The 25073-nt window shown below is 36.8% G+C and overlaps 1 protein-coding gene and 1 pseudogene across 1 annotated transcript in view; one reads left to right on the top strand and one right to left on the bottom strand.

Moving 5' to 3' along the window:
• Nucleotides 1-3432, top strand: part of LOC138157205 (dachshund homolog 1 pseudogene) — a 4917-nt pseudogene extending 1485 nt beyond the window's left edge.
• The window catches only part of LOC138157033 (liver carboxylesterase 1-like), a 280580-nt gene that overhangs the window by 75261 nt on the left and 180246 nt on the right, over nucleotides 1-25073 (bottom strand). The gene's annotated exons all lie outside the window — the stretch shown is intronic.

The following is a 25073-nucleotide window of genomic DNA, read 5'->3' as shown; positions in this document are numbered from 1 at the left end:
AACCTCCAATCTCCACTTCTGCCTCCTCCTCCTGCACCAGCACCTCCACCTCCTCAGCGACCTCCTCTCCGGGTCCCTCCATCGGTACCCCGGCGTCTACAGGGCCAACCATCTCCAACCTGAGCCCATCGCGGCGGCCGCGGCGGCGGCAACCCCAGCCTGGTCAACGCCAACAGTAGCAGCAGCAGTAGCAACACTGGCAGCTGTGGGCGGAGGCACCTCCAACCCCAACCTCACCGTGAGCACCTCCAGCTGCGGCGGCAGCAGCAGCAGCAGCAGCTGCGGCGACCTTTCGTGGAAACCCATGCATTCGACCCCTTCCCCAGTGAAGAACACTCCCCATAATAATGAGTGCAGAATGGTGGATCTGAGGGGGAACAAAATGGCTTCCTTCACGGTGGAGGGCTGCAAGCTAATCTGCCTGACCCAGGCTTTTGACCTGTTCCTAAAGCACTTGGTCAGGAGCTTGCACACTGTCTCTACCAAGCTGAAGCGGTTGGAGATCACGCCAGTGGTGTGCAATGTGGAGCAGGTTTGCATCCTGAGGGGACTAGGGGCTATACGGCCCGGGGTGAACCGCTGCAAAGTAATCTCCAGGAAGGATTTCGAGACACTCTACAATGCACCAACGCAAGTTCTAGTCCTGGAAGGCCTCCTAAGAGGACTCAAAGTGTCACCTCCCCAGAGAATTCTCATATCATGCCACATTCTGTCCCTGGCCTAAAGTCTCCTGGAATCATACCACCAACAGGTCTCACAGCAGCAGCTGAGGCCGCTGCTGCAGCTACCAATGCTGCCATAGCAGAGGCGATGAAGGTGAAAAATCAAATTAGAAGCTATGAATAAATACCATGCCAGTAATAACCAGCATGTAGCATATTCGGAGAATGGAGATCTGAATTCGAGTGTTGGTAAGTGCTAGGAAAAGTAGGTTACATTCAAATAAATATCTGTGCTTCCAGTTAGAACTCTTTTTTTTTTTTTTTTACCCTGAAACAAAATATCTGTCAGTCTCTGGAAAACATTTATTCTTTTAGCTTGAGAAATTCTTGGCCCATTTTGAAGGTACCATGTTGTTTCTGTAGCAACAAATATTTTAAGAGAATACTAAGCTTGATGATTTTCATCATATGAATTTTTTCTTTTGCAGTGTACAGTGGTAGGCACTAGTTATTATTTTTTTCAGGAAAGAACTTTGATTATACAGAGTTCATTTTCAAAATACAGGTAGAGTGACAGGTGAATACGTCAAAGAAAAATTTAACCTTATTTCTCAATGTACTGAATATTGACTTTAGGTAATTCAGTGCATTACAGATAGTTGAGAGCAAAACATTCTACCCTTCCATATGTGCCTCATAGCAGAAACTCATGTTGACGCTAATTTATTGGCTTATATAAACAATGCTGTTTTCTCTTTTCTATACAATCTTTCTGTTCCTTTTTTTGTTGATGTTCAGGGTGTAAAAAGGATGAACGGAGAACTAATTAAGGCACAATTATGCCAAAAACTTTTTCACCTCATGGAATATTGATTCAACTACTTTTTGAGAGGGTGGTGTAGGTAGGGGCACTAGTTGCTTTGTTAAAATGAACATCAAAGCTAGGCTAACGTTTTTTATAGATGACATCTTGAAATCAATGTTAGTGGAATAAAATATTATTTTTCTGCCTTTGTATCATACAAGTTCCTTTTATCATGTTGAAACAGTGCTAATAAAATAATTTAACAAGAGAATTGTAGAGACTGAAAGATACGCTCAAATACTATATTCAACTGATATTCTTATAGGAACGAAATAAATCGTGACAGTTCAATTAAATTCTTTTTCATATGCTATAACCATTTTATAGATTATTTTTTAAAGGTAACCAGCTGCTGCCTATTTTCAGTCATTTGAAATACAGTTCTAGGCTTGTGAATATATACAGTGCATTGTAGAAATAAATACTCTTGCAATTTTTTGCCTTTAAAAAAAGAACTTTGAAAACCAAATAGAGAAGTGGAGGAAAAATTGGGAAGAGAAAAGAGAACGATGCAAGAAAATTATGAAATGAGAATCAATAACCTGACTGAAGAAAATAACACCTTAAAAAGTACACTAACTCAAATGGCAAAAGAGGCTCAAAAAGCCAATGAAGAGAAGAATGCCTTAAAAAGCCAAATTTGCCAGATGGAAAAAGAATCTCAAAATCTCACTGAGGAGAATAATTCCTTCAGAATTAGATTGGAGCAAATGGAAGCTAGTGATTTATGAGAATCCAAGATACCATTAAACAGATACAAAGAAATGAAAAAAAAATCATCCTCCAAGAAATTCTCAAGGAAAATTGCCCTGATGCTTTAGAACCAGAAGGCAAAATAGAGGTTGAAAGAATCCACTGTTTACCTCTTAGAAAAAGATCCCAAAAAGAAAACTCCTAGGAATATTATATTCAGGTTCCAGAGTTCCCAGATCAAGGAAAAAATATTACAAGCAGTCTGGAAGAAACAATTTGAATACTGTGGAAACACAATCAGGATAATACAAGATCTGGCAGCTTCTACATTGAGGGATCGAAGGGCTTAGAATATGATATGCCAGAAGTCAAAAGAGCTGGGATTAAAACCAAGAATCACCTACCCAGCAAATCTGAGTATCATGTTTCAGGGAAAATATGGTCATTCAGTGGAATAGAGGACTTTCAATATTCTTGATGAAGAAGTCAGAGTTGAATAGAAAACTTGACATTCAGATACAAGAAGCAAGAAAAGCATGAGAAGGTAAACAGGGAAAAGAAATGATAAGGAACTTATCAAAGTTGAACTATTTACATTCCTACATGGAAAAGCTGTAATTATAACTTATAAAACTTTTCTCAGCATGAGAGTAGTTAAAGGGAATAGAAATGTGTGTGTATATACATATACATGTATGTATGTGTGTATATGTATATGTATGTATACATACATAATATATAGGTCTATATGTGAGGGTATATGGGCATATGAAATACATATATGAGTGTGTGTATGTATGTGTACAGGTATACATAGACAGAGGGCACAGAACCAATTGAATAGTAAGGGATGATACTTAAAAAGTGAAATTAAGAGTTGAGAGAAGAATATTATCAGAGGATATGGAGAGAGACAGAATGGGGTAAACTATCTCATATAGAAGAGGCAAGGGAAAATGGTAACAATGGAGGAGAAGAACAGGAACGCAAAAGGAAATGGGATAACCTTTTTCTCAGTGAATTTGGCTTAGGGAGGGAATGACATACATACTAAAAAGGGTATCTCACCCTACAGGAAAGTAGGGGGGGAAAGGGATGAGAGGGAGGTGGTGGAAAGGAGGGGGGCATGGAGGGAAGTTGAAAGCACACACTTTCGAAAAGGGACAGGATGAAAGTGGAGAATACAAGTGGAGGGTGGGATAGGATGGAGGGACATATTAATAGGATATTCAGTGGGATTGCTGTTTTGGGGTGGTGGGTTGGGGAAAAATGGGGAGAAAATTTGTAACTCAAAATCTTGTGGGAATGAATGATGTAAACTAAAATAAACATAAAATTTAATTAAAAATTCAGTCTTTCACAATATATCCACTATGGCAATGTTTTGCATAGCTACACATGTCCAACCTATATTGAATTGCTTATCTTCCTAGTAAGGGTGGGTGATGAGAGAGGAAGGGAAAGAATCTGGAGTTCAAAGTTTTAAAATAAAGTTTTTAAAAATATATTTTAATGGTAATGTAATTTGAATTTGAAGACCCCTTTTTGTATTGACAAGGTAGTAGGTACTTAACGCTTAGTAATTGACCACCCTCTGCTGGGCAAACAGAAGGTATGAACTCCTGTCTCCTGTTACTCATGTAACAGGAAAGGGTTGGCTGAAACAGGAAGCTAATGCTCTGTGTATATAAGGAAAAGCCCCAGAAAGGCACAGTCAAAATTTCTTGGGACTAGCATATGGTGGCAGAGGAGCTACAGAAGAGAGATTTGAGAACTGAGCCAGAATTTCCTGATAACTTGTGGTGGTGGAGCTTCTTCTGAACAGGAGCACAAGAACCCAGGTGACAGAGGAGCCCAGGAGAAGACTGAGTGAGAAGGGGCCACCCATACCAGGGAATAAACTTGTTAGACTTGTTCTTTTTGCAAGAAGGAATGTCAGCATATTCCTTCCTCACCCTGACTTCCTGGTGACCTTTAAGATTCCGGTACTGAATCTTAACCATCCCCCCCAGCCCTATAGAATTGGCGCCAAGCCACTATCTCTAAGGCTCATACTTGTCTGTCACCCAATCCCTGACCTTTGTGTTTCCCCACTCTCCCGCAAGAACTGTATAAAAGAACGCCGAGAAGACACTCGGGGTCCTCCATCTTAGGTGTATGGTTGGACCCGGGTTCGAACTCGTGAATAAATGTTTGTCTTCTTTGTCAGTCTTGTAGTCTCTGTTTTTCCCCTGGTGCCACAGTTTCATCTGGAGGCCCCAGCGAGATTCGGTAAGTCAGGCCTGACCTTAAAGTACCTTTTTATTTCTTGGTTTCTGGTTCTGATTCTCATGAGATTTGGTTTGGTCCGGGAATAGATGGGACGCTGCCGTTAAGTTCTCGGTACCCTGGCCAAGGGAGGTGACGACCCTGAGGCTTTTGGTTTGGTAATTAAATTGTGGGTTAGAGTCCCACTTAATCTTAATTGCTGTTTGGTTTGGTAATTAAATTGTGGGTTAGAGTCCCACTTAATTGCTGTTTGGTTTGGTAATTAAATTGTGGGTTGGAGTCCCACCTGATTGTCAAGGCACTCGAATTGTGGGTTAGTCCCACTCGATAGCCTGAATTTGTTATTTTCCTTGTCTATTTGAATTTTATGTGTGAATGTTGGATACTGTGCACAGAACTGTTACGTGTCGTATCTTGTGTTTCTGCTGTGTTCTGTCCCTTCTGTGTCTTTGTTTGTCCTATCCAGTCATCAGGTCCATTATGGGCCAAGGGTCATCCACAACCGGCCCGTGTACTCCTTTGAAATGCTGTATCTCTTTCCCTCCTTCTTTCCCCTGCTGCTGAGTGCAGGCTGGAAAGGGAGAGAAAGAGAGCAAAATATTGTCTTGTTTAGGTTATATGATGGTAAATGCAAGTGAAAGAGTATAGGAGAAATGTTAGATTGGAATTAGAAAGAAATAAAGTATGTATATGGTTTTAAAGGGGCTTTAATCAAAGTCCAACAGAAAGATGAGTAGACAGTAGTAAAAGCAAGAAAGTTTAAGCATGTAGCAAAGAAAGGAACATGGGTAGGAAGTTAAGATAGGTATAAGTTAGTTGCTATTGAAAAGTGTGAACAGAAGTTTTAAGATCTTTAAAAGTCTGAAAATCTCCTCTTCATTCCACTCTGGCCAAGTGGAGTGAGGAGAAGGTGATAAGAAAGGGAGGGAATCTTCTCCCTCAGAACAAAGAGGCAGGTAGATTAACATTTAACTATTTCCTGCCTCACCTAAAAGAGAAAAGTTTTGTGTAACAGAATGCAACTAAAAGGCAACTGAATGCATTCTGGTCATCTTTGAAAAGTGTCACTCCTAATTTGATGCTAAAGAAAAGTCAGAATTCATTTTACTATTTGGCATTTAGGCAAATTGGAATATTTTCTAAGATTTGATACATAAGGTGAGGTTTTAGGGTTCTCTAGAACTGGGATAAGGGAGTAGCCGCCACTCCCTCTCCCCTTGCTAGGGAAGTCAAAGCTATCACTTTCAAAGAAGTTTCTAAGGAGTGGACACAAAATTTATTGGAGTAAAAGTTGGAACAGCTAAAGACATTGGGGGGAGGCATAGCAGCTATATCGAGGGCCCCTGGGGCGTGCAGATGACCCTCTTTCCTTTCAAATCCCGGGGACCACAACCAAGCTCTGCATCTGTGGGGAGAGGAGAAAAGCCTCTGCACTTGGTAAGCCTAATTTTCTATCAATAATTTTGGTATGTGATGAATCGGTAATGCAATTAATGTCATAATGTCATTGTTCTATTATGGTATCTCTAAATTGTAAAATCTAAATTGTAAAGTCCTCTTATACTGTAAAAATTGAGTGACAAAGCAGTTTTCAATCTGAGTTTTGTTGAAACTAAAAGATGGAGGAAAAGTTGTATAAAACTAGCTATGTTTACTTTATCAGTTCTGCTAACCCTATGTTACAATGTTTATTTCGTGTGAATTGGATTTTTTATGTTATAATATCTGATGGTTTAAAGCTCTTATATTTGGGATACAAACCAGTAGTAACAATACTGCCAATATTTACTGTGATAGCTGATTGTCCATTTAACTTTTTGGCTATTCTGGAAATATGCAGTGATTATAAATTGATTGCTTGTATGGCATCAAAAAAAAAAGGATTTTAGTTTAGTATAACTTCATGTGGAGTGTTAAGGTCATCAGATTGGTAATTCATTTGTTTTTATTTCGAAGTTCAAATTTGAGATGATATCATTACTGGTAAACATCTGTACTATCTATGCTGTATGAGAAGCAGTTTCTCTTAAAGTTCTGGAGTATTGTAATTTGGGAAAATCTTAAGCTTCCAAGTCTATCTTTGTTTAAAAGGAAGTTTCAGTCAAGATTGTTTAAAATTGTAAGACTGTTAACTAAGTTATTGGGCTACTGTTTTAATGCTAAAACCTAAAACTGTGACAACTTTATACTGACTAGTTCTGCTCATTCAGAACAGTCCCCCTACTACTGTATAATGTTGTAAAATTGCCTGGGAAAGCGAACTTGTATGAAGCTCCTAAACAATAAGCTTGACTTACTGAGAAGCAGCAAAGTCTATGTACAAAAGAGTAAAAAGGATCTCTAACAACTGGCCTTACCAGGACAATCTCAGAAAATTGTGAAGGGAAAGATGTTAAAGGGAATCCCTTATGTATATGAGTCCTGGAAAATCTTTGTGGTATACTGCAACTTAATGAGAGTAAATTGATGTTAAGATAAGAAGGTTTGGGGACAAATGGGGATTTCCAAGCCCCTCCTGTCTCTAAATAGTGGTATGGATACCTTTGTATCAGATGGTTTAAGTATGTCGAGAAGGGTGTGAGGAAATTTTAAGGAAGACAGAAAGATTTGTAACTAGATTTTATTTGAGAAGAAAAGGAAATAAGAATACAAATGCAATATTGAATCATTATCCCATGGACTGAGATTGGGATTATAAAGTTACTGTAGAAAAGTTATATCTGTGTATATGTCATAGGGATCCCAGTGTATTTCAAAGTATAATTGGGTATTAATGCCATTGACTGAATTAATTGTTGGGATTAAATCAGAGACACTTTAGTTGAGAGAACGGAAATTTTAGTGTGAGATCAGATTAAGCATAGTTACAGAAAGATGAGGAATCTTGGGCAGTAGATGCAAATCTATTAGGGCAATAATTTATAAACCTGATGGGAGATTTGATTTTACGAACAAGAATAAATATAGAAATGAACACAGGCTATTTGAGGCTCACTTTAGAGATGTTCCTTAACCAATTTGAGATTATAATCATACCTTAAACGGATTGTTGGAGCTTGTTATTTAAGATTTGATGGGATTGTTAACTGACTACTCCTCTGAGTCTAACTCCAGGAATGGACATTGAGAAAGGCTATCTAAGCTATCTGAGCTACTGATCCATGATGCCAGACCCTATGAGGTACAGATATGGAAGGCCTGTGAAGTATGGGTATGGAAGGTCGGGAGAACGACTGTTCCGCATGAGCTGAGGTAGGATTTTCCTGACTCGACCCTCCCAGTGACACCTGGCAGACTCTGAGCTGGGCTCAATGCAGATTGCAGCTTGGTATACATTTTGCCCAGAACTGACATTCTGAAGTTGGGGGAGATGGTTTCCTCATTACAGTTTTGTCCCTATTCTTGGTGGCAAGTTTCAATAATCAAAAGTTTTGAAGATGCAACAAATCTATTAAATACTTGATTCTGGAACATCTTAAGTGACTAAGCTATTAGGCTTAGGGTTTGGCATAGGTATTCCTGTATAAGTCAGGGTCCTTTAGTTCTTTGTAATAATGTGAGGACAAGTAGGTCAAGGATTTATGGGAATATTATTCTGTTATTTAGTTAGTATCATACTTGTCTCAGCTTTCTCATGATTGGCTAATGTTAAAAGGAGAATAGTTTCTGGACTACTTAGTAAATATTTTAATTGTTGTAACTGTTAGTATAAGGTGAATCCTTTAGTGAAATCCCATCCTCCTGGTGAAGGGATTAATAATGGATTAATGCAGACATATCGGGTGTATGGTTGGACCTGGGTTCGAACTCGTGAATAAATGTTTGTCTTGTAGTCCCTGTTTTTCCCCTGGTACCACGTTTCACTGGGGAAGCAGAATACTGAGGAAGCATGTCTGTGATGCTGAGACTTTGTCTGCTTGTGGTTTGGTTGAGCCTTGAATTCCCAGGAGCAGAAATTATGAAGGATTTGGGATGGACTGGACCCTGTGAACTTCAGTGTGGAGCAGGACCTGCCCAGAGAGCTGGATAAGGAACTGGAAGCTGTCTGCCATTGAACCCAGGTGACAGTCTGGGGAATCCAGGTAGAGTCTGGGACCATGGAAGGGGATCCAGGGAGTCTGAGAACCAGCCCCAAGTCAAGATGAAAAGACCTCTCCCTGGGTACTGAGTAATGATGAAATTATAGTTTACTAGTGACCTAGGGGTGGAGGGTTTGTGTGTGATACTTAGTAATTGATTGCTGAAGAAGTGACTGATTGAGTTTATCAAGTTGCCCCATGAGTGGAAGTCTTTGACTATTGTACTTTGAGATGATGAATTGTTCTTTGTTTGTGGCTATTTTAATGAAAGGCTATTGTGAATTTTATATTATGATTTTCTGTGATAAGTTGTAATATTGTGAATGCTGTGCCTTGATTTTCTGTGAAAGTTTTGCTTTGATTTGTTATGGAATAGAGTGTTCATGATACTGTATAATCAGAAACTTAAAAGCTGTTCACAGTATCATTCTTCTGGAAAGTTTCTGTGCGTGGCATGACATTTATTATTATTATTATTTTACATGCAAATGGGAAATAATATATACAGGCACTGGGGCATAGAAATCCACTGTGCCCTACTGGAAAGTCAGAGGGGAGATGGGGAAAAACGTAGGAGAGAGCAGATTGGGGGAGGGGATATTCAGTGGGATTGCTGTTTTGGGGTGGTAGGTAGGGGAAAAATGGGGAGAAAATTTGTAACTCAAAATCTTGTGGGAATGAATGATGTAAACTAAAATAAACATAAAATTTAAAAAATAAGAGACAGGTCTCAACAATGGTAGTGACATTAAAGAACTCTCACCATCTGCTATCATAAGAATCACAATGCCCTTGCAGCTGAAACCTCCTTTATTTTTTTTTAACCACCATTAAAATGTGAGCTCCTTAAATCAGGGGCTATCTTGCTCATTTACATGAATCCCCAGGATTTCGCAGAGTGCTTTGTACAGAGTAAGTTTTACTTTCTTTCATTTAATCATTGTTACACTTGTAGTTTCAGTTCTTTCTCCTCTACAAGCTTAATTATCTTAATTATTGAAAATAATGCTAACAATGAGGCAAGTTATACTGCTCAAGAACCTTTCATTGATTCTCTATCATTTGTAGGATAAAGTAAAAACTCTTCACCTTGGTGATTAAAGTCCTTTGCAATCTGACCCTAGGCCTACTTTTATATCATTTCTTCACTCTTCTTTAAGGGATTTATCTTCCAGACAAATCAGTCTAATTGCAATTTCCTGAATTCATTTGAACTTCTCTGCATTTGCACAGTCAATCTTTCATGCCATAAAGGACTTATGTCTGTACCTTTGTCTTTTAGTATCCATATCTCCCTTCTGGGTTCAGGCAAATTACTGCCATCTATCAGTGTACTCTCCCCACTCCAATTATGAGGTTTATACTTAGGTTTACATGATATGCCTCCTAAGTAGAATTTTCAAACATATATATTTCTATTAATTTTCAAATGACATGTAAAAATTTTTAATATTTTTTTATTTTTGACCTCCAAATTCTCTCTCTTCTTCCTACTATCCTCTCAATCTTATATCAATTGTAAATGGGAAGTAATTCAAACATATTTCCATATTAGTGAACTTTCAAAGGAAAAGACAAAAAAAACAAGAGAAGTAAAGTTAAAAATATACTTTAACCTGCATTCAGCATTTTTTCTCATTGCCTATTTTTATACCTTCAATTTCTTTTTCTTCTGTCATTTCTATAGCTATCATTTCTAATACAGTATTGAATAACTGGTGATAATGGACAACTTTCCTTCATCCCTGATATTTCTGAGAAGGCTTCAAGTTTTTCCATATTACAAATAAATCTTGCTCTTTGTTTTAGATAGGTAATAGTAAATAGTTTTAATAATGCTTCATTGATTCCTCTATTTTGCTGTGTTATTATTAGAAATTAGTGTTGCATTTTCTCAAAGGTTATTTCATCATTATTGAGAAAGTCATATGATTTTTGTTGTTTTTTATTATGGATATGGTCAATTATGCTGATAGTTTTATTAATATTGAACCAGCCCTCTATTCCTGGTATAAATCTCACCTGTTCAAAGTGTATGATCTTTGGAATATATTTCTATAATCTCCTTGATAGTATTTTATTAAAAATTTTTGCATTGATATTTATTGACAAAATGGTTTTATAGTTTTTTTCTCTGTTTTGACTTTTTCTGGCTTAGGTATCAAAACCATATTTGTGTCATAAAAGGAATTTGGTGGGATTCTTTCTTTACTTATTTTTTCCAAAGAGCTCATATAGTATTGGGATGTATTGTTTCTTAAATTGTTGATACAATTCTCTTGAAAAACTGTTTGGTCTTAGCTATTTTTTCTTAGGCACCTCACTGATGGCTTCTTCAATTTCTTTCCTCTTAATCTTTTTTTTTTTTTTTAACACTATGTGGTCTGGCAATGCCGTCCTTTGTAAAATGAGAAGGATGATATAGATGGCACAGTTGAGGCAGCTAGATTATACAGTACATAGAGCACTGGGTTTAACATCAGGAAGACTTGTGTTCAAATGTGGCCTCAGGTATTTACTAGCTATATGACTTTGAGCCAGTCACTTAATCTATGACCTAGTTTCCTCAACTGTTAAATTGGAATAATGACAACAACTACATCCCATGGCTATTCTGAGAATCAAATGAGGGAATATTTTCTAAATGCTTAGCTTAATACCTGGTATATAGTAGGTGCTATATAAATGATATCCATTATTATTATTGTGATGAGGATGATGATGATGATGATGTCTCTGTGGTCCCATTTAGTTTTAAATCTATGTTTCTAAAACCCAACTGAGATCTGAGTCATTGGATTTGACTCTCTGAAACATATACCTTGTTAAGTCATCTAAGTGATCCAGACTGAATTGGGAGCAGGTCTCTTACCTAACTGCCCCATGCTTCATTCATTTGGAATGGAAGAGAAGGTCCTGAAATACATATAGGCTGAAATTAAATAACAATTTCTCATGACCCTTTCGAGTTTTTTTTAAAGCACTTTCATTTCTCTTAAAAAGTTTAATCACCATCACAACACTGTCAGGCATGTGAGGCAGATTACTTTATCTCTTTGTCAGATAAGGTAAATCAGGCCAATAGAATAGGTCATAGAAGGTCAGTTTCTTCAACTGATCTTTTTATAACAGAATTTTCATGTCCCTAACCACCCTGGACAATCCTCACTGCACATGTTTGAGTCTTTCAGTATTGTAGTATCCATAAGTATTGTAGTAATCCATTGTAGTAATCCAATAATTCAAAAGTTAACTTGACTATAGGAAGAACAGTAGGACTTCTTGTCTTATCTAAATATTAGACTTGTTGCCTGTCCTGTAGTACTTTGAATTGATATTAACCTTGCAGCTCAGTGGGCACAACCCACACTTCTGTTCCCACTAACAAAAGTTAGTCTACACTTTTGCCCATCTTGTACTTGTGAGGATTTCAATGTAAATTTTATTTTAACTTCTTTTGATATATATGGATATAAATACATATATATGTATATATACACACAAATAACTATTATGCAAATGATAAGTAAAGAATACATAATCTGTACATTGATTTAGTAATTCCTGTATTATCCCTGTTTTGTTTTGTTTTGTTTATCATCCTTAATGTGTTGCATAAAGAGAATTTGGTAGTAGTTGTTATTTGTCATTTTCTTAGTTGTAGTCAAAGTATAAATTATTCTTTTCTGCTCTTCTTTATTCTGAACCACTTTAAGTATTACCATATTTCTTTCAGTTCTTAAGTGTTAATCCAAATATCATTTCTTGGAATATTAATCTTTCTTTTTTTTGGAGGGGAAGTTAGGGACATTGGCTTTAGGTGACTGGTCAAGTGACAAGTTCACACAGCTGGGTTTTTGTGTTAAGTGTCTGAGGCCAGATATCATTTCTTGGAATAGTTTCTCTTTTTTTTGGAGGGGAAGGTAGGGCAATCTGGTTTAAGTGACTGGCCCAAGTTCACACAGCTAGATTTTTGTGTTGTGTCTGAGCCCGGATATCATTTCTTGGAATATTTTTCTACAGATGAGTCTTTTTAATTTCCACTATCAGTAATCTCCTTGAGGTTTCACATCACTAATAGGGAGCTAGTCTTTGAATTAAGATGATCTAGATTCAAGTCTTGATTGTAAGAAATGCTGGTTGTGCAAATGTAGCAGCAAGCACCTTAGCATACCCAGGACGACTTCTATCACAGGTTCTTTGATCTGCCTTCTAAAGCCACATTTCAGAGTTCCCACATCAAGGAGAAAATATTGCAAGCAGCCAGAAAAAAAAAAACTATTGAAATATCATATAATCAGAGTCGGGATAACACAAAATTTAGCAGCTTCTCCATAAAGGATTGGAGAGCTTGGAACATGATATTCTGGAGGACAAAGGAGCTAGGATCACAACAAAGAATCACCTACTCAGCAAAACTGAGTATAATCCTTCAGATGAAAAAATTAATATACAATAAAATAGAGGATTTCAAGCATTCTTGATGAAAATACCAGAGTTGAACTGAAATTCAAATTTGATTTTCAAATACAAGAAGCAAGAGAAGCATGAAAAGGTAAACAGGAAAGAAAAATCATAAGGGACTTATTAAAGTTGAACTTTTTTACATTTCTACATGGGAAGATTATATTTGAGACTTTTCTCAGTATTAGGATAGTTTAAGGGCATATATATTTTTATATATTGGGCTGGGGGGGTGGGTAGAAATGGGGCAAAACTCTAGAACTCAAAATCTTGTGGAAATGAATGTTGAAAATTAAAAATAAATTCTGGGGGAAAAAAGAGAAGCATAAAAATTTAAACAGGAAAAGGAAATGATAAAGGACTTAATAAGGTTAAACTGATTGCATCCCTATATGGGAAGATTATACTTGTACCCCATAGGAACTGTCATTTTCAGGACATATAGAAGGAGAATATATAGACAGAGGGAACCATGTGGGCTAAAAAATAAAAATTAAGGGGATGATAAAGGAATATATTGGTAGAAAGGGAAAGGGAGATGTAGACTGGGGTAAATTATCAGCCATAAAAAAAAACAAGAGGAAGATTTTACTGAAGAGGGGTGATGTGAAGGGGAATGAGTGAACATTAATCTGATCAGAATTTGCTCAAAAGACATGTAACATACACAATAGGGTATAGAAATCTGTCTTACCCTACAGGGAGGTAGGAGGGAAAGCTGATAAGGGAAATGGGAAGTTCTATAGAAGGGAGGGAAGACTAGGGGAGGGCATAGTCAGATCCAAAACCCTTTTGAGGAGGGATAGAGTGAAAGGAGACTGAGAGTAGAATAAATGGGGGAGTGAGATAGAATGGAGGGGAATACAGTTGGCAGTGGTAACTGAAAAAAAAAAAACAGTTCCTCTAACAAAGGCCTAATTTCTCAAACACAAAGAAAGCTGAGTCAAATTTATAAAAGGAATAGGCATTCCCCAATTGATAAATGAAAAGAAGATATAAATAATTTTCAAATTAAATAATCAAAGCTATGTATAGACATACGAAAAAATACTCTAACCCACTATTAATTGGAAATATTCAAATCAAAACAATTTTGAGGTCTTATTTCTACCATATTAGATTGGCTAATGGAAAAGAAAAGGAAAATGATGAATGGTGGAAGGGATGTGGGGAAAATGAGACATTAATGTAAAGCTGGTGGAGTTGTGAAATGATTCAACCATTCTGTAGAACATTTTGCAACTATACACAAAGGGTATAAAACCATGCATACTCTTTGACCTAGCATCTATATCCAAAAAGAGATAAAGAACAAAAAGGAAGAGGACCTATAAGAACAAAAGTATTAATAGCAGCTCTTTTCTGATGGCAAAGAAGTGGCCATCAGTAGGGAATGGCTAAACAAATTGTGGTATATAATTGTAATAGAATAATATTGTGTTATAAGAAATGATGAGCAGAATGTTCCCAGAACACCCTGGTTAGACTTACATGAACTGATGCAAAGTGAAATGCAGTGCATTGAAAGTGACAGCAATACTGTAATATGTCAGCTGTGAATTACTTAGCTATTCTCAGCAATACAATGATGAAGACAATTCTGAAGTGCTTATGGTGAAAAATGCTGATGTGTCTGGATATAGAATGAAACATATTTTTTTTTTACTTTATTTTATTAGAGGAGTATTTTTTTTGTCTATGTTTTCTTTCACAACATGACTATTATAGAAATGTTTTGCATGCCTACACATTTACAGCTTATACAAATTGCTTGTTTTCTCAAAGGGGGGGGGGGGATGGTTATGGAGGTGTTGGATGGGGAAGGAGGAAGAGAAAGGATCCAGAACTCAAAGTTTTAAAAACAAATGCTAAGAAATGTTTTTACTTGTAACTGAGGAAAAATAAAATCCTAAAGAAAAAAAGGAGAAAAAAAATAACTTGCCTGTCACACCCATACCAAAGATAGTTTATGCAAAATACCTCTCTCCAAAAAGATCATTTCCCTTCTGATCTTACTAGCTTTAATTTTGATCATGCCAAAGCATTTCAATTTCATGTCATCGATATAACCTCTTCCATCTTTTGTGATTACTTTTACCCTTTGGTTAAGGATTCATCTCAAAACCACCATTATGGAAAGTAACTTTTCTGTTTAATTAATAATTAAAGGTATCTTAAATATTTGTTTTACATATCCATCATGAGCATGGTGAGGTATACAGTAGTGAAGCTGTTAATCTAGATGTAATTTCTTCTGAGCTACTTTCCAGTTTAACCAATTTGTTGTTGTTGTTGAAACACCACTTATGGGCCTCTTCCCCATTTGTGCTCACAAATTAGTTGTCAAGCGGGCACCTTCTACTCCCAGGTTGTGGGTTCTACCCCTTGCGGCTATAATTCCTAAAACTATGTAGTTCACAACCCCCCTGCTCCCCAAGTGTACTTCTTAATAATGATCAGCCAGTAGACAAAATTAGCCTAAAAGGAAAGGCATTTAACAAGATCACATGATAAGAAGAGCAGCTATAAAACATTACCCCTTTGAACTTGGGGCATAATTTCCCACAAATTTTCATATCCTGTGTAGGAAGAGTGAATATAAATTCAGAGATCATTCGTAATGAGGCACACATATGGGGAATACATAAGGATAAGGCTAATCACTACTCCAAGACCCTGAGGTTTTGAAGTCCTTATCCCCCTGACAAACTGTTACTAAGTTCCACCAGCTCTATTTATTCTATCTCACCCCACTCCACTCCATCATGCCCAAGACAGCATAGTTTCTTACCTTGACTTCCAGAGTGTAAATATCTCACTAAAGAATGGGTCTAAATATATAGAACTAACTCTATCTTGAGTCTAAAATAAGCTCTTTCTCTGTCTGTCTCTCTCTGTCTCTCTCTTTCTCTGTCTTTCTGTCTCTCTCTTTCTCTGTCTCTCTGTCTCTCTGTCTCTCTGTCTCTCTGTCTCTCTCTCTCTCTCTCTCTCTCTCTCTCTCTCTCTCTCTCTCTCTCTCTCTCACCAAAGATTCTGCTCTTCCATGTTGTTTCCAGTCTTGAGTGTATGTTTATTTCTAAATCTCCCTCAAATAGGCCTCAAATTTCTTAAAGTGATTTTTACAACTACTAGATGGAGCCTCTCTTTCTAAGTAAGTAGTTCTCTTAGTCAGAGGTGGGGAAGGAGAAAGAAATTACTCCCTTTGCTTTAATTACCTCTTAAATGTTAGGTTCTTCTTTGTGGGTATGCAGAGCTAGCAACTCTAACTTTTTTTTTAATCTTTTTTTTTTATTAATTTGTTTGTTTCCTTTTAGTTTACAGGATTCAATTCCACAATTCCTTGAGTTTCGCATTTTGTCTCCCTCCCTCCTCTCCCCACCATGGCGGCTTATAGTCAACTATAGGATCTGTAAATACTTTCACATTATACATTACTCAGGTTGTAAGTTCAGATTGTACCAGTTGGAATGAAAAATGGTAAAGAGGACATAAAACCAAATAAGAGAAGGAAAAAGATCAGGTATTTTGCTTCCACCTGGATATAAACTTATTTCTTTCTAGTTCTTTCTCTGGATGCACATATTTCTCTCCATCATGAGTCTTTTGGGATTGACTTATATCACTGCATTGTTGAGAAGAGTCCAGTCTATCAAAGTTGGTCATCACACATACGTTGTGTCTGTAATTGTGTGCAAATTTCTCCTGGTTCTACTCTTCTTACTCAGCATCAGTTCTTTTAAGCATCTAGAGGTAAATATGAAGACCATCTGCTCCTCTTTGGATAGTATTTAATAGTATTCCATAACATGCATATACCACAACTTGTTCAGCCATTCCCCAACTGATGGGCACCCCCTTAATTTCCAATTCTTTGCTACCACAAAAGAGCTGCTATAAAAATTTTTGTCCATATGGGTCTTCCTCCCACTTCTGTGATCACTTTGGGATATAACCCTAGAAGTGGTATGAAAGTATTTATAGCCCTTTGGGCATAATTCCAGATTGCTCTCCAGAAAGGCTGGATCAGTTCACAAATCCACCAGCAACGCATTAATGTTCTAATTTGCCCACATCCTCTCCAGCATTTGTCATTTTCCTTTTGTCATCTTAGCCAATCTGACTGGTGAGATGTGGTACCTCAGAGTTGTTTTGATTTGCATTTCTCTAATCAATAGTGAATTAGAGCATTTCTTCATGTGCTTATAGATATCTTTAATTTCTTTCTCTGAAAACTGCCTGTTCATATCCTTTGACCATTTATCAATTGGGGAATGACTTGTATTCTTATAGATTTGACTCAATTCTCTGTATATTTTAGAAATGAGTCCTTTGTCAGAGACATAGGTTGTAAAGACACTTTCCCAATTTCCCACCTCCCTCTTAATCTTGGTAATATTGACTTTGTACAGAAACTTTTCAATTTCATGTAGTCAAAATTATCCAATTTACATTTTATAATGTTCTCTAATTCTTGTTTAGTCATAAAGTCTTTCCCTCTCCACAAGTCTGATAGGTAAACTATTCCTTGTTTTAGGAGACTGCTTACAGTATCAACCTTTATACCTAGATCATGCACCCATTTAGACTTGATTTTGGTATATGGTGTTAGATAATGGTCTATGCCCAGTTTCTGCCATACTATATTCCAGTTTTCCCAGCAGTTTTTGTCAAATAGTGAGTTCTTATCCCAAAAACCAGGGTCTGGGTGTTCATCAAACAATAGATTACTGTAGTCATTGACTTCTGAATCTTTTGTGACTAATCTATTCCATTGATCCACTCCTCTATTCCTCAGCCAGTACCAAGTAGTTTTGATGACTGCTGCTTTATAATAAAGATTGAAATCTGGTATAGCTAGTCCACCTCCCTTAGTATTTCTTTTCTTTAATTCCCTTGATATTCTGGACCATTTATTCTTCCAAATGAATTTTGTTATTATTTTTTCCAGCTCTATAAAGTTTTTTTTTTTGGTAAATTAATTGGTATGGCACTAAATATATAAATTAATTTAGGCAAAATTGTCATTTTTATTATATTAGCTCGACCCTGCCATGAGCAATTGATATTTTTCCAATTAGTTAGATCTGACTTTATTTGTGTGATAAGTGTTTTGTAGTTATGGTCATACAAGTCCTGGGTTTGTTTTGGCAGGTAGATTCCCAAATATTTTATAATGTCTACAGTAACTTTAAATGGGATTTCTCTTTCTATCTCTTGCTGTTGAATTTGATTGGAAATATATAGGAATGCCGAGGATTTATGTAGGTTCATTTTATATCCTGCAAATTTGCCAAATTCATTTATTGTCTCAAGTAATTTTTTACTTGATTCTCTAGGATTCTCTAAGTATATCATCATATCATCTGCAAAGAGTGATAGCTTGGTCTCTTCTTTGCCTACTTTGATTCCTTTGATTTCTTTTTCTTCTCTAATTGCTACTGCTAACATTTGTAGTACCAGATTGAATAAGAGGGGTGATAGTGGACACCCTTGTTTCACCCCTGATCTTATGGGAAATGGTTCTAGCTTCTCCCCATTACATATAATACTTGCTGTTGGCTTTAAATAGATGCTACCTATTATTTTAAGGAAGGCTCCATTTATTCCTATACTTTCTAATGTTTTTAATAGGAATGGATGTTGTATTTTGTCAAAAGCCTTTTCTGCATCTATTGAGATGATCATGAGGTTTCTGATAGTTTTATTGTTGATATGATCAATTATACTGATGGTTTTCCTAATATTAAACCATCCTTGCATTCTTGGAATAAATCCTACCAGATCAAAGTGTATAATTCTTGAGATAAGTTGCTGTAGTCTTTTTGCTAGTGTTTTATTTAGAATTTTTGCATCTATACTCATGAGGGAGATTGGTTTATAATTTTCTTCCTCTGTTTTATCTCTTCCTGATTTAGGTATCAGTACCATATTTGTGTCATAAAAGGAATTTGGTAGGACTCTTTCTTCACTAATTTTCCCAAATAGTTTGTAGAGTATTGGAATCAATTTTTCTTTAAATGTTTGATAGTATTCACTAGTGAATCCATCTGGCCTTGGAGATTTTTTCCTAGGGAGTTGACTGATGGCTTGTTCAATTTTTTTTTCTGAGATGGGATTAAAGTAGTTTACTTCCTCTTCAGTTAATCTGGGCAACTTGTATGTTTGTAAATATTCATCCATTTCCCTAATATTGTCAAATTTATGTGGCTACAATTGGGAAAAATTATTCCTAATTATTGTTTTGATTTCCTCTTCATTGGAGGTAGATTCACCCTTTTCATTTTTGATACTCATGATTTGGTTTTCTTCTTACTTTTTTTATCATATTGACTGTCTATCAATTTTGTTGGTTTTTTTTCATAAAACCAGCTCTTGGTTTTATTTATTAATTCGATAGTTTTCTTAATTTCAATTTTATTAATCTCTCCTTTTTTCTTCAATATTTCTAATTTAGTATTTAATTGGGGATTTTGAATTTGTTATTTTTCTAGGTTTTTTAATTGCATGCTCAATTTGTTGAGCTCCCTTTTCTCTAATTTAATCATGTATGCACTCAGGGATATAAAACTTCCCCTAAGAACTGCCTTTAATGCATCCCACAGATTTTGGTATGTTGACTCATTATTATCATTCTCTTGAATGAAATTACTGATTATTTCTATAATTTCTTGTTTGACCCACTCATTCTTTAAGATTAAATTGTTTAATTTCCAATTAGTTTTTAGTCTGTCCTTCCCTGGCCCTTTATTTCATATAATTTTTATTGCATCATGATCTGAGAAGAATGCATTTAATATTTCTGCCTTACTGCATAGAATTGTGAGGTTTTTATGCCCTAGAACATGGTCAATTTTTGAGTATGTGCCATGAACCACTGAGAAGAAAGTATATTCCTTTCTATCCCCATTCAGTTTTCTCCAGAGATCTATCCTACCTATCCTCTCTAAAATCCTGTTCACCTCCTTAATTCTTTCTTGTTTATTTTGAGTTTGGATTTATCAAGTCCAGAGAGGGGGAGATTAAGATCTCCCACTAGTATAGTTTTGCTATCTATTTCTTCCTCTAATTCCTTTACCTTCTCCTCTAGAAATTTGGATGCTACACCACTTGGTGCATATATGTTAAGTAATGATATTGCTTCATTCTCAATGGTGCCTTTTAATAGGATATAGTTTCCTTCCTTACCTCTTTTAATTAGGTCAATTTTTGCTTTTGCTTTATCTGAGATAAGGATTGCTACCCCTGCTTTTTTTACTTTAGCTGAGGCATGATATATTTTCTTTCAACCTTTTTCCTTTACCTTGTGTGTATCCCTCTGTTTCAGATGAGTTTCTTGTAAACAGCATATTGTAGGATTATGATTTCTAATCCATTCTGCTATCCATCTCCTTTTAATGGGAGAGTTCATTCCATTCACATTTACAGTTATGATTGTTATCTGTTTCTTTCCCTCCATCCTATTTCTGCCCCTGTTAATGTTCATATTTTCCCTCCCTTCTACCTTCTCCCCCTTAATAGTTTTCCTTTTGACCACTGCCTCCTGCAGTGTTCCCTTTTCAGCCCCCTCCCTTTTCCTCCCCTTTCCCCTTAATACTTCCTGCCCTACAAACCACTCCCACACCCCTTTTGTAACCCTTTCCCCATCCTACTGCTTGTAGGATATTTTTATACTTAATGAAGTATGTTATTTCTTCTTCACACCAAGAGTGACCGGAACAAATCTCATGCTAAGCTCCTCTGCCTCCCCTCTTTCCCTCTAAAATGATACTTTTTGTGTTTCTTCTCCATAGAGTCCTACACTTAACTGGTTATTATTCCCTCCTTGTACCAGAACCAATGAGGGAAAAGTTCATATGCTTCCCAACTCCCTCCCTTTTTTTCCTCTGATATACAATTTTTATGCCTCTATTTGTGGCATAATTTACCCTTTTCCACTTCATCCATTCCCTTTCTTCCATTGCAATCCCTTTGTAGCGCTTAAGAAGACTTTTTTTAAATCATCATTTTGTGTATTTTATAGTCATACCCTCTACTTGTCTATAACCAGTTTGCTCTTATCAAATAGCAGGGTGTGAGTGTGTTCTCCTTGTTTACCATTCTAAGTCACTGTTGCGTCTCATAATAGGAGGTTGAATTTTCCATTGAGTTCTGGCTTTTTTATCAAGAAAGTCTGGAACTCTGTTATCTCATTGAATGACCATCTCTTTTCCTGGAAGAATATGCTCAGTCTCGCTGGGTATGTTATCCTTGGTTGTAACCCGAGCTCTTTTGCCCCTCAAAACATTGTATTCCACTGCCTCCGATCTTTCAGTGTAGAGGCTGGCCAATGCTGTGAAATCCTTCCCTGTGGACCCTCAATATTTAAATTGTTTCTTTCTGGCCATTTGAAGAATTTTCTCTTTTATCTGGTAGTTCTGGAGTTTGGCCACAACATTTTGCAGGCTTCAATTTGGGATCTCTTTCAGCAGGTGTCCGGTTGATTCTCTCAATTTCTATTTTACCCTCAGGTTCTAGTATCTCAGGGAAGTTTGCCTTAACGAGCTCTTGGAGAATGTTGTCCAGGCTCATTTTTTCATCATAATTTACTGGTAGGCCTATGATTCTCAGATTATCTCTCCTGGATATGTTTTCCAGGTCAGTTATTTTTTCTTTGAGGTATTTTACCTCCTTTTCTAATTTTTCATTCTTGTTGTTTTGCTTACCTAATTATTGGTTCCTCATAGAGTTATTTTTTTCCATTTGGTTAATTCTAGTTTTTAGCAAATCATTTTGCTTGGTTAATTTTTGGAGCTCCTTTTCCATATCATAGACTTTTCTTTTTAGAGAGATGTTTTCCTCATTATAATGTTTTTCTAATTCTGCTATTTTGGTTTTGAGAGAATTATTCATTTGGTCTTCTATCCCTCTCATTTTGTTTTCAAAGTTCTTTTTGATCTCATCTAGGAGAGCCTTCTGTGCTTGGGACTCATTCCCTGTTGAAGTTTCAGCTTTGGGTGTGGAGTCCACATCGTCTCCCTCTGAGGTTGGTTCCTCCCTCTGAGGATAGCAGGACTCCAGAATCTTTGTCTTTGTAGTCTGCTTTCTACCCATTTTGAGGCAGGTTCCTATCCAAGCCCTTCCTCTAGGATCCCAAGCCTTTACTGTAGAGGGTTTTGACCTGGGGCAAGAGTTACTATGTTTTCAGGGTCAGAGGGGGGGTTTGGAGAAAGTGAGGTTCACTCTGTCATCCTGTACTTTGGAGGTCCTGAAAGGGACTTTTTTAAAAATTTCTGGGCTATGAAGCGGTAGACCCAGGAGTGTTTGCTGTCCAGGACAGGGGCCCCTGTATTTGCTTCTTACCTTGCTCTTTCCACTCCCAGCCCTTTGGTGATAGGCCTGGTAGGGGACCTTGTGGTTGGTGGGAAGACTTGCCCTCGGAGTTGATCCGGCCCCTTCCTGCCCTGCCTCTGCTGGCCACGCCTTCCTGGCCTGCCTCTGCATGCCTTGACTCTAACTTTTAAGGTACACAAGAAGTCCTGACAATTTGTGCCCAGCCAATGGGTACTTCTTAACAGACAGAGGTATTCACCTTTTTGAAACAAATGAAAAGATGTTAACACCTTGTGCATACGTTAACATTTTGTCAACTCTGCTTATATCTTTCATTTGCATTAACTGAGCTAGAAGTGGAGGACAGAACCAATTTTCTCTCACATGCCTTTTGCACTGTCAAATATGGTATTTGTCCCCAAGGAATTTATGAATTTATGAAATGCTTGGTTGTTCTATTCAGTTGTTTATAATTATCTTCTACTGATTTACTTTTCTGTTTCATAATCAGTAAAAATTGTTGATGATTAGTGCTTTACTGCATTATATGAGAACTTGAAGGACAATTGAGAAGGTAGAAACAATAATGCCCCAATGCTCGAGAATTTGGTTTTGTACGACTAATGACTGATTTCCTCACCTCATAGCTCTTTTTTAAAACCATGGCCATCATCATTTAAATGATTAATATTTTTTTAAAATTTTTTGTTACTTTTCCAGAAACCCCAATGGTGAAGGCCTGCCAAAGTGGCCTGTATATGATCAGAATGAAGAATTCCTTCAAATTAACTTCAACATGAAGAAAGCCAAAAATCTAAAGGAGAATTAATTAGCATTTTGGACTAAGCTCTTTGCAGAGAAGCCAATTGGAGTTATAATTTGAAATAATAATTTGAAAATTATTTCTCTTGCATGAGAAGCCTCCATAAAACTTTATGGGAATTATTTTTTAGACTTAACATGGGTGTCTGGTTATTTGGTGCTGAGAGAACTTATTAACATGAAAGTGGAGGGGATAAATGGAACCAGCCAAACCTCAACACATTTTACAATTATTGGGAGTTAAGGGCCCAGCAAATCTGACACAAGGGGCCATTATAAGATTACTTTCTTTACAGAATGCTTGAAAGAAGCAGTTTTCCTTGGGTGGGGTTTACCTAGGGTTGTATTAAAAGAAATCCACTTTATTTGTGATTCTTATTAACTATTCCAGCATTTTAGTCTTTTTTTTTTTCCTTTTATAGGGGGGAGGAGAGGGCAATTGGGATTAAGGGACTTGCCTAAGGTCAGAAGGCTAGTAAGTGTTAAGTGTCTGAGGCTGGACTTGAACTCAGGTCCTCCTGACACCGGGTCAGTGCTCTATTTACTGCACCACCTAGCCTCCCTGATTTTAGTCTTACCCAAGAAGTAAATCCACATGTAAAATAAGATTTAGTCCACACATACATTCTAATTAGGACTTTTCTTAACTATATTCTTTTCAAGGAAAATGTGGAGATTGAGACTTTCAAAGATACAACAAAGAACCTTTATCATACCATGTCAATCAGTTTTATCAAAAAATGCAGAGTCCTATCTACTCATAATTCAATTTCAGTCCTCTGAGGGCATATGGATCACTCCTTGTCTATGATGCATTATCTTATTCTTTCTTTCCCTGCATTGTTTTTCTATTCTACCCCCAAAACCTTCTACCCAACGAGTTAGGGCTCTCATACTGCATATCCTCATTGTGTTGCAATCACTATAGCACACTGATACTCAGCTTTCTGCTTTTCTTCTTTCTTTCTTTTGCTTCTTATTAATTTTGCTCTCATTCTTCTTGTTCCTCTATTTTATTATTCCCTTCTATAACTTTTTTCTTTCTATTTTATATTTTTTGGTATTTTTCTTTAATCAATTATTAACATTTATTAAATACATATGCTATATCAAGATACATTTTATATACTAAGCCTAGTAATCAAGGTCATTTCCATCCTATGAATCATATGCACAAAGTTTCACTGGAAACCCCCAAGAACTGCAAGGGGATGGCGACATTCCTTGGACTTTTGGAGGTGATTCACTACTGACCACTGTGAGCGGATTTATGATTTTCACATCAATCTGTCTGATATGTGTAGTGAATATACTAATAATTTAGATTCCTCAGAGCTTCCTGTTCTGATTTGGGAGTCAGAAGCTTACAATACATCTTGAAATGCTCGATCAAACCCTTCACAACACTCCCATAATCACTATATTCCTATGCTTGAGTACGTTGAAGTGAACAAATCAAACACTGCAGGACCTGTCCGCAGTACAGAATAATGGTCCTGTGTCCCACCAAGTAATTCCCCCCAAACACTAGAAACAATACTGTTCCTGCAGGACTCCAGAACTTCTGTGTTGGGGTCTCATGGGCTTGTCATGGGAAAACACTCAGACCCTGGAAATGATTGTTTTCTACTCCACCTCCAGCCCTTCCCCGATTGTGATTTGTGTATATAAGCTATGCCTTTACTCCTGCATAGAGAGCATTCCTCACTCTGAAATTAATCAATTAAACTGCTGCTTGATTCCCAGAACTTCTTTTCTTTAGGCCTGCTTTGTGCAACTCTGAGTATTCACAGGTTAGGGAACTGTACTATCCAGACTGCTTTTAAAATCCTATTAGTAGAATTTCTTGACCCAACATTGGGAAAACATTTTGTTGATTAATAAAATAAGAGGTCAATGACTAGTGACCCC

This window comes from Petaurus breviceps, unplaced genomic scaffold (assembly GCF_028583685.1).
Source record: "Petaurus breviceps papuanus isolate PSGF00001 unplaced genomic scaffold, PetGlider_PUasm1.0 171, whole genome shotgun sequence".
Taxonomy (NCBI): Eukaryota; Metazoa; Chordata; class Mammalia; order Diprotodontia; family Petauridae; genus Petaurus; species Petaurus breviceps.
This window is presented reverse-complemented; position numbering and strand designations above follow the sequence as displayed.